We start from the raw sequence: 7866 nt of genomic DNA, 5'->3' as shown, positions 1-7866 counted from the left end.
CTCAGTGGGAGAGCTTCCCTGAATTCAATTCCCAGTACAGGGGGAAAAAAAGAAAAAAAAGAAAGTGCTTCCCAGGCAGGCAGGGCCGTGGGCTGTGGCTCCCCCGCCCCCATCCATGAGCCTGTGACACCGGGCAGCTGTGTGTATGCATGGTGGGAGACAAGGGTGGGTTTCTTCCTTCTGTGTACAGATATCCATTTTTCTAGCAGTCTTTATTGAAGAGACTTTCCTTTCTCCAACATATGTTCTGATTGCCTTTGTCAAAAATCAGCTGACAGTAAACATACAGGCTTCCTTGGGCTCATCCACTCTGTTCTGTTGGTCCGGGTGCCGGCTCCTGGGCCAGTGCTGTGTGCTATGGAGTTACCTGTGGCTCACTTCACAGTATATTTTGAAGTCAGGTATCATGATGCCCCAGCTTTGTTCTTTCTACTCAGGGCAGCTGAGGCTAGTGGAGAATCTTTTGTGCTCTGTACAAATTTTTGAAAAATTTTTTTTAATATTTCTGGGAAGAACGCCCTTGGTGTTTCGATAGGGATTATATGGACTCTGTAGATGGCTTTGGGTAGATGGACATTTGAACAATCGTAATTATGCCCATCCATGAACATGGGCTACCTTTCCATGTTCTCCTGAGTTTCCTTCTCTGCCTTCTGTGTTTTTTGTTGGAGAGATCCTTCACTTCCTTGGTTACACTTATTCCAGGCATTTTGCTTATTTCCTGATTTTGTAGCGATTGTGAACGGGATGGCTTTCTTGACTTCTTTTTTCACCAATTTCCCTATTGCTATATCAAAAAGCTCCTGGGTTTTTGTGTTGATTTTGTGTCCTGCAATGGAATGTCCATTTTTAATGATGCCAAGATTAATCAGCAGGGTCTGTGCTAACAAGCTGAATCCATTTTAAAATCTCCATCAACTCTTTTTTTTTTATTATTCCTTCAATAAGTTCTCCTTTCTAATTTAAATTGTGGTCAAACACATATAAAGCTTCCCACTGGAAACCATGTGTCAGCGTCCCGTTTGGGAGTGTTAAGTATGCTCATGTGATGCCACCAGAATCTCCAGAAATGTCTCATCTTGCAAAACTGAAAGTCTGTGCTCATGAAACACAACTCCCCGGGTCCCCTCCCTCCAGGCCCGGCCACCGTGTCCCACTTTCTGTTTCTACATCTGACGACTGTTGCTGCCTCAGACAGTGAACCTCATCGCATGTGTCCCTTTGTGCCGGGCTGATTTCACTTCCCATAATGTCTTCAAGGTCCCTCATGTTGTACCACGTGTCAGAGTCGCCCCCCCACTTCAGGCTGAGTGACATCCCTCGGTACATACAGGCTACATTGTCCACGTTCACCACCATCCGCTTTATGATTGTTATCCTTTGGGTGATTATCAGCTAGAATTCTTCTAGAAGGAGTTTTCTTTCACCAACTATTTATCATGGAATGCAGCTTGTTCAGGAAAGCCAGAAAAAAAATGACTGAATCTTTCCCTTTATGTGCTAATATTCAAGTTAAAAAAAAAAACCTGCCTGAAGTGACTACTGAGTTTTTAGAAAATATCATTAGAATATCAGATTTGAGGACGTGTAGTTGTGCTTTCATCCACCGAGGTCACTATTTGGGTCGTTCCTCACATGGCGCCCTCTCAGGGGTCCCTGGGGCGGCTCCTGTGTCCTTTGTTTTCCCAGGTGGAAGGCACCGCGTCTGGGTCAACACAGAGGTCTGTCCGGCCTTGGTGTGGTCCCTAGACAGACACCTCTCAATTCCAGTTTTCCTTTCCCGCCCAAGGAAGTGGGACAGCAGGAACCAGTCCTGCTCACAACCCAGCCTCCTGGAGCGTTTCCCCGGGCAACACACCGGCGTCTCTCCCCCGGCGGTGACCCAACACGGCCATCCATATCCACTTGACCAACACAGACATCTCTGCCCTGGTGACTGACAGGAACTTTTCCGCCTCCCCGTACTGCATTTTCCCGTGGCAGACTTCAAGCTGTGGCCTTCAACCTGGTGTGTGTCCCCCCACCGCCACCCCAGGTGGCTTTTGACCGTGTCTGGACACCTTTTTGATGGCTGCGTGCTTCCATCAAATTTCCTTTTGTGACTCACTTTGCCGTGAGGAGGAAGGGGTCCTCGGGCTCATGATTCTAGAGGCTTCGGTTCAGGGTTAACAAGGGCCATGGTTCTGGGCCTGTGGGGAGGCAGAACGTCATGGGGGAAGCACGTGGTGGGGAAGCTGCGCCCCCATGGTGACTGGGAAGCAGAGAGAGAGGAACAGAGCCAGGATCCCAATGTCCCCTTCCAGGGCATGCCCACAATGATCCAACTTCCTTTAACCGGGTACCGTCCCCTACAGGTTCACCACCTCCGAATGGTGCCCCACAGGTCTCTGGAGGACATTCAGGATACAAGCCACGGCTCCACACTAGGGAGAGGCCACCGGCACCCAGAGGCCTGGTGCTGCAGACCACCCTCTGCCCCTTGTGAAGTCATCAGCCCCAAATGTGCCAAGGTTGGAAACCCCCACTCGTAGCAATCTGTAGTGGTAAAATCATATTCCACTGAGCCCAGCGTTTAGCCAATGAAAGAACGTATCAAACTGTGCGAATCTGAGAATTCAACTCTAAGGAGGCAGAGCCCCGGGGCACCGCCCGCTCACACACAGACCCCAGGCCCTACTCCCTGCTGTCCTTCCACTCTGCCTCTTGGCTCTTATTCCTGGCTCCCAGTGGCCCCGGGAGACCTTCCTATTATAGGCCGAAGGGAAGGTTGATGGACAGTTTTCGCTGCACTCAGCCAATGGGAAAAATTTTAGGCCATAAAACATTTCTATTTTTTAAGCTTAGCTTGAAAAATAAACATCCAAATTGCCCTGTATTTTTGTCCTGATTTTTTTTTCCTGTGCTATTTTGATTACTAAATGGATGTTTTCGATACGCTGAGCCTTACCTTTTAAAGCCATTAGTGATTTTGGCCTTTGGCCCTCAGCTTCTGTGTTTCTGTGCCCTGCTTTTCCTGCTGGTTGGTCCTGATGTCAGAGAACCCAGTTGGGGCTAGAATGAACTTACCACGCTCAGACGGCCTGTCCTGTCCAGTTCGGAAGCAACTTGTGGACCAGGACTTTGACTCTGATTTTGAAAACTGACAACTAATTTGTCAGAAAACAGAGAGAAAAAAATGCAGGGTTTTCACTCCCCAGAGTGACTCCGAAAGGGGCAGGAAATCAGACCAGGCAGGCGCATCTGCTCTCTGGTGTGTATCCCGTAGTCACTCGTTTCCTCTTTGCTGCACGTGCGGCTGTCAGATCTCATCCAAGAGGTAAAAGAAAGCGCTGGGTGTCACGTCATTTTCTCGTCTGTGTTTTCTTAAGGTAGATGCTGATGATTTTTCTGGACTGGGCGGGCTGTCCGAGGACACGTTTGGAAATAAGACACTCGGGACGGATACTGAGGAGGCGCGCTGGGTCTGAGGTTCCTGCACGATTCTGCAGTTCTACACGGTGCTGAGCGCAGCTCACCTGGGAGACGCAGGCTGCATTTTCTGACGTGGTTTTTTTGAGAAGATTTATAAGCCAGGAAAAGCGGAGTCGTCACGTTTGCTTCCAAGATGGCATTCTGGCCATCTTATTCTGTTCTCTACCCTTCATCGTTTCTAAGGATGCTTTTAAATAACCTAACATTTCTCCAAGTCTGAGTTTGTAAGCACCTCCCCTCATCATGGTCCCCTTATCCTTATGGTACAGTTAATAAATTCCAGGTTATTGAAGTTTATTAAAACTCCATCAAAGGTCGGCTGGGAACAGAGGGAGGCTGTCCTCGGTCGACTGCTCTGCCAGAGGCAGGGGCATGGCTTCTCCCCCTGGGTGACCTGGAGATGTCTCACAAACCACCCCGGAGAATGAACTGCTGTCTACACGGGCAGCAGGAACTCAGGAACGCATCCACCCTCCCCGTGGTGGGGACAGCCATGAGGGTGCCAACTGCCTCGCGACTCACTCACCGCTGTTACCTCCCAGAGGATTTCCATGACCCCTCATCATCTCACCTTCTTTACCTTGGTCACTTTCTCTTTTAATGTGACATCATGTGTTTATTTATTTCTCATTGTCCCCCCACCCTTCCACCCAGAACATAACCTCCAAGTCAGCAGGGACTGGGTCTGTTTCTTTGTAGCTTTATCCTGAGAATGTGGCACATAATAGGTGCTCAGTAAAAATGTCTTTGTTTAGCCTGGGGACTCGTCCCAAGCACATCGAATCAGGGACTTCCTCATATCCACACAGTAAACTTCAGGGGAACCTGCTTGGGAATCCCCTGGGAAGAGGGTCCTCCAAGTCCCGAGAGCTGTGGCCTCTTGAGATGTACCTTAGTATGAGAGGCTCAGGTCTGAATGCACTGACAACACTCACAAAAAATCAAACAAAATGGACTCACTTGTCCACTGCACATGAGGGGAGTCACTGTCCCATGCATGGAGGCACCAGACCCTGGGCCAGGCTGCCCTCTGGATGCTTCCACTGCCCTGAGCTGCGCAGGCCTCTGCTCTCTTCCTGAAGGTGGCTTTCTGTGACGATTCCTCACACACGGTTTGCTCAGGGAAGAGCCAGAGGTCCGGGCCTGGCGCCGTGCTTAGGTCTCAGGCCAATCCTCTGCCAAGGTACCGTGGTCCTGTCTCAGCCACCTGCACCCACCTCAGACGGAGCGGCTGCACTTTGCTGGTGAGGAGCAGGAGGCTCGGGTGGGCAGTCCTGCTTCCCTGGTGCTGGCAGACAGAACAGGGCTGACTTCTCTGACTCTGCCCGATGTGAGCACAAATGTCTGGGAGCTGCACAGGCCTTGTCAGGGCCTTCATATCAACAAACTCGCCCACTGACCCTTAGAAGAGCTCTCAGTGCTGCAGTCCTACTGAGCCGTCCACTTCTGGTGAGACAGTGGGGTCTCTTCTCCACTTGCCCACTTGCCGATTTATTTTGGCTCTGCCATCTCCTGCTTGTCCATATGGACAGGGTCATCTCAGGACATTTGGCGTTGAACAGAGGAAACCAACCCCAACTTGGCAGAGACAGGCTTTACTGAGGCCCACGGGGCAGAGACCCACTGGGCAGGCGAGTGGCCAGGGTAAAGGAGAGCCCAGAGCCAGCTGATGCAAAGTGGCGATCTCTGTCTCCTCCCCTGTGGGGCTGCTTCTTCTGTGACCCTATTCTCTGGTCATCTCTCTGCTCTCTGGGCCTGTGACCACCTGCAGCTCTTTAATGTATTGTGTCCAGTTCCAGCGGCCAGTCCAGTGTGATCATCTGAAGGTGACTGTCACCAAGGATATAAGATCTGCTTTGGAAAATAGTACCCAAGCAAGGACTCTGATTCTTTAGAGAGCAGAGCTTAGGCTTGATGTTGGTCCCCAGAGCCCAGGCCAGCGCCTGACATACAGAAGGAGACAGTAAAGCCCCGTGGGATGGATGGCCCCACTGGTCCAGCCACACACACCAGGCAGCGCCCTACACAGCCGAATAGTCACGCTCTAGGGCCATCTTTAGCCCTAATTAACTGCTGTTTCCCTTTTGCCAGAACTGGAACTAGTCAGAAAAAAGTGAGAATAAAAATCGAGTATAGGTGGGCCCCGAATCACTGACAATGGAAAGTTCGTCCCCATCCTCAAGGACTTCAGCTAAGTTTAGGATCAAAGCTAAAAAAAGGGGGGGGGTCGGGGTTGTGGCTCAGTAGGAGAGCACTTGCCTGGCATGTGTGAGGCCCTGGGTTCCATCCTCAGCACCACAGGTAAATAAATAAATAAAATAAAGGTATTGTGTCCATCTACAAATACAATTTTTTTTAAAGGGGAAATTACTGGGAGAATTCATTTATTTTTTATGAAACCCAAAGGCAGCACAGCTGGACTCCCCAAGGGTCAAGGACCAAGCACCAAGAGTCACCAGGAGCCAGTTTCCCCTGTGTCACTTGTCCATGGCCCATCGTGATGGTTTTTGAATGGCCCTCAATTTCTGGGACCACATCACCCGCCCACTAGCCTCTGCATCTGGGGACCAGATTCCTTGGAGAAACTTGCCTATCCCAGCTCAGCCTCTGATTGGCTCTCCCTGGGTCATGTGGACACAAAACTCAGTCCAATCAGCACTGACCTGAGCGCCTGGAGGTCACATGATGCCAACATGGCGCTGAGGTCCCTCCTGTTGTGGAAGTGCTGAGTGGACTTTGGGAGCCCTGAATTCTGATGGCTTCTCTCTGCCCTGTCCTAGCCCCAGGGCTGTAAGGCCCAAGAATGCGTGACTTGAGTCTCGCCTCCCTGTCTCCTGCCTTCTATTTAAGAACAAAAACACAATAGAAAAGGACGAGGGTCTATCGTCTGGGTTTATCCTTTTTAATCATTTTTACTCTTTTCTTCTCATTTCCTTTTTAATTATAAAAAAAGAGGTGGCCCACACTAACAGGTCTGGGCAATTAGGAAACGGGCCTAGAAGACGCTGGGGAACCTCCAGGTGAAGGGGCTCCCTGCCTGGAGAGTGGTTTTAACTTAACGTTGCAGAGTGGCCCACGCCTGTCATCCCAGGGGCTCGGGAGGCTGAGGCAGGGGGATCGTGAGTTCAAAGCCAGCCTCAGCAATAGTGAGACCCTGTCTCTAATAAAATACAAAATAGGGTGGGGCTGAGGCTCAGAGGTCCAGGGCCCCTGAGTTCAGTCCCTGAAACCAAACCAAACAAGACGAAGAAACAGGTCAAGCTGCTATGTCCACAGCACTCCTGACTGTAGAGGGCTCTTGGGGGGTCAAGGGAGGGCTGGCTTCCCCTGGGCTGAGGATCGAGCGGTGGATGCGTTTGCTATGGCTGCTGGGACAGATTCTCAAACATGGTGCCCAAGGCCACAGACCGTCCTGTGGCACTTCTGCAGGTCAGGTGGCCCACATAAAAATCAGCAAGTGATTCTGAAATCCAGGGGTCAGGAGGCCTGGCTGCCCCATCCCTTGCTGCCTCCAGCTTCTGGGGCTTCCAGTGTTCCCTGCCTGGAGAGGTCCCACCACCTCCTGGGCACCCAGACTCCCTGCCTCTCGTGGGGACACTGCGATGGGTGCAGACACCCAGATAACCCAGCATCGTCTCCTCATCACCCCTTAATTTAATCACAGCTACAAAACCCTGATCATATGAGGCGATGATCGCAGGTTCCAGGGTTAGGGTCTCCTCCTTTGGGGGCCTCCATTCGGTCCGCACAAGCCCCACGCCCCGTTCCCTCCCTCAAGGAGCACCTAGGTGGGAAGTCACCCACAAGCTGTCTACCAGAGGCCAGGTGGAGAGTTCCAGAACGTCGCCTCTCAGGTGGCAGAGGAAGAAGCATGAGCAGCCAAGCCAGCCCTGCCCAGGGACCAGCAGCACAGGGTGCCCGGGGCAGGGCAGCTGCGGGCACCTCCCCTGCGGGTACAGTGTCTGCATAAGGCAACGGAAAGCCGGGGACTTCCTGCCCCGCCCTGTTCCCAGGTGAGAGGGGACTCACCTCCTGTCTGCCCAGAGCCTGAGGGTCTTCTTCAACCAGCCCAGGCCCCTCCGCAGACCCTTCAGCAGCCCACTCCCCCTGCACCAGGGCCAGGAAGGTGTTCTCTGGACTTGGTCCTGCTCCAAGACCAAGACCCTGGCCCCTGAGGCCTCTGTTCCCCTCCTTTGTCCCATCCTTGACAGTCTCGGTCCCCGGGCCTGCCTCCCTCCCTTCTTTCCTTCCTTCCTTCTTTCCTTTCGTCTCTTTATTTTAGTTTATTTTTGAACGGAGCAATGAACCCAAGGGCGCTTAACAACTGAGCCCCATCCTCAGCCCTTTTTTATTTTTTAATTTTGAGACAGGGTCTTACTAAGTTGGACTCTGCCC

The sequence above is a fragment of the Urocitellus parryii genome, chromosome 11 (assembly GCF_045843805.1).
Source record: "Urocitellus parryii isolate mUroPar1 chromosome 11, mUroPar1.hap1, whole genome shotgun sequence".
In the NCBI taxonomy this organism is placed as follows: domain Eukaryota; kingdom Metazoa; phylum Chordata; class Mammalia; order Rodentia; family Sciuridae; genus Urocitellus; species Urocitellus parryii.
Note: the sequence above shows the minus strand (reverse complement) of the source record.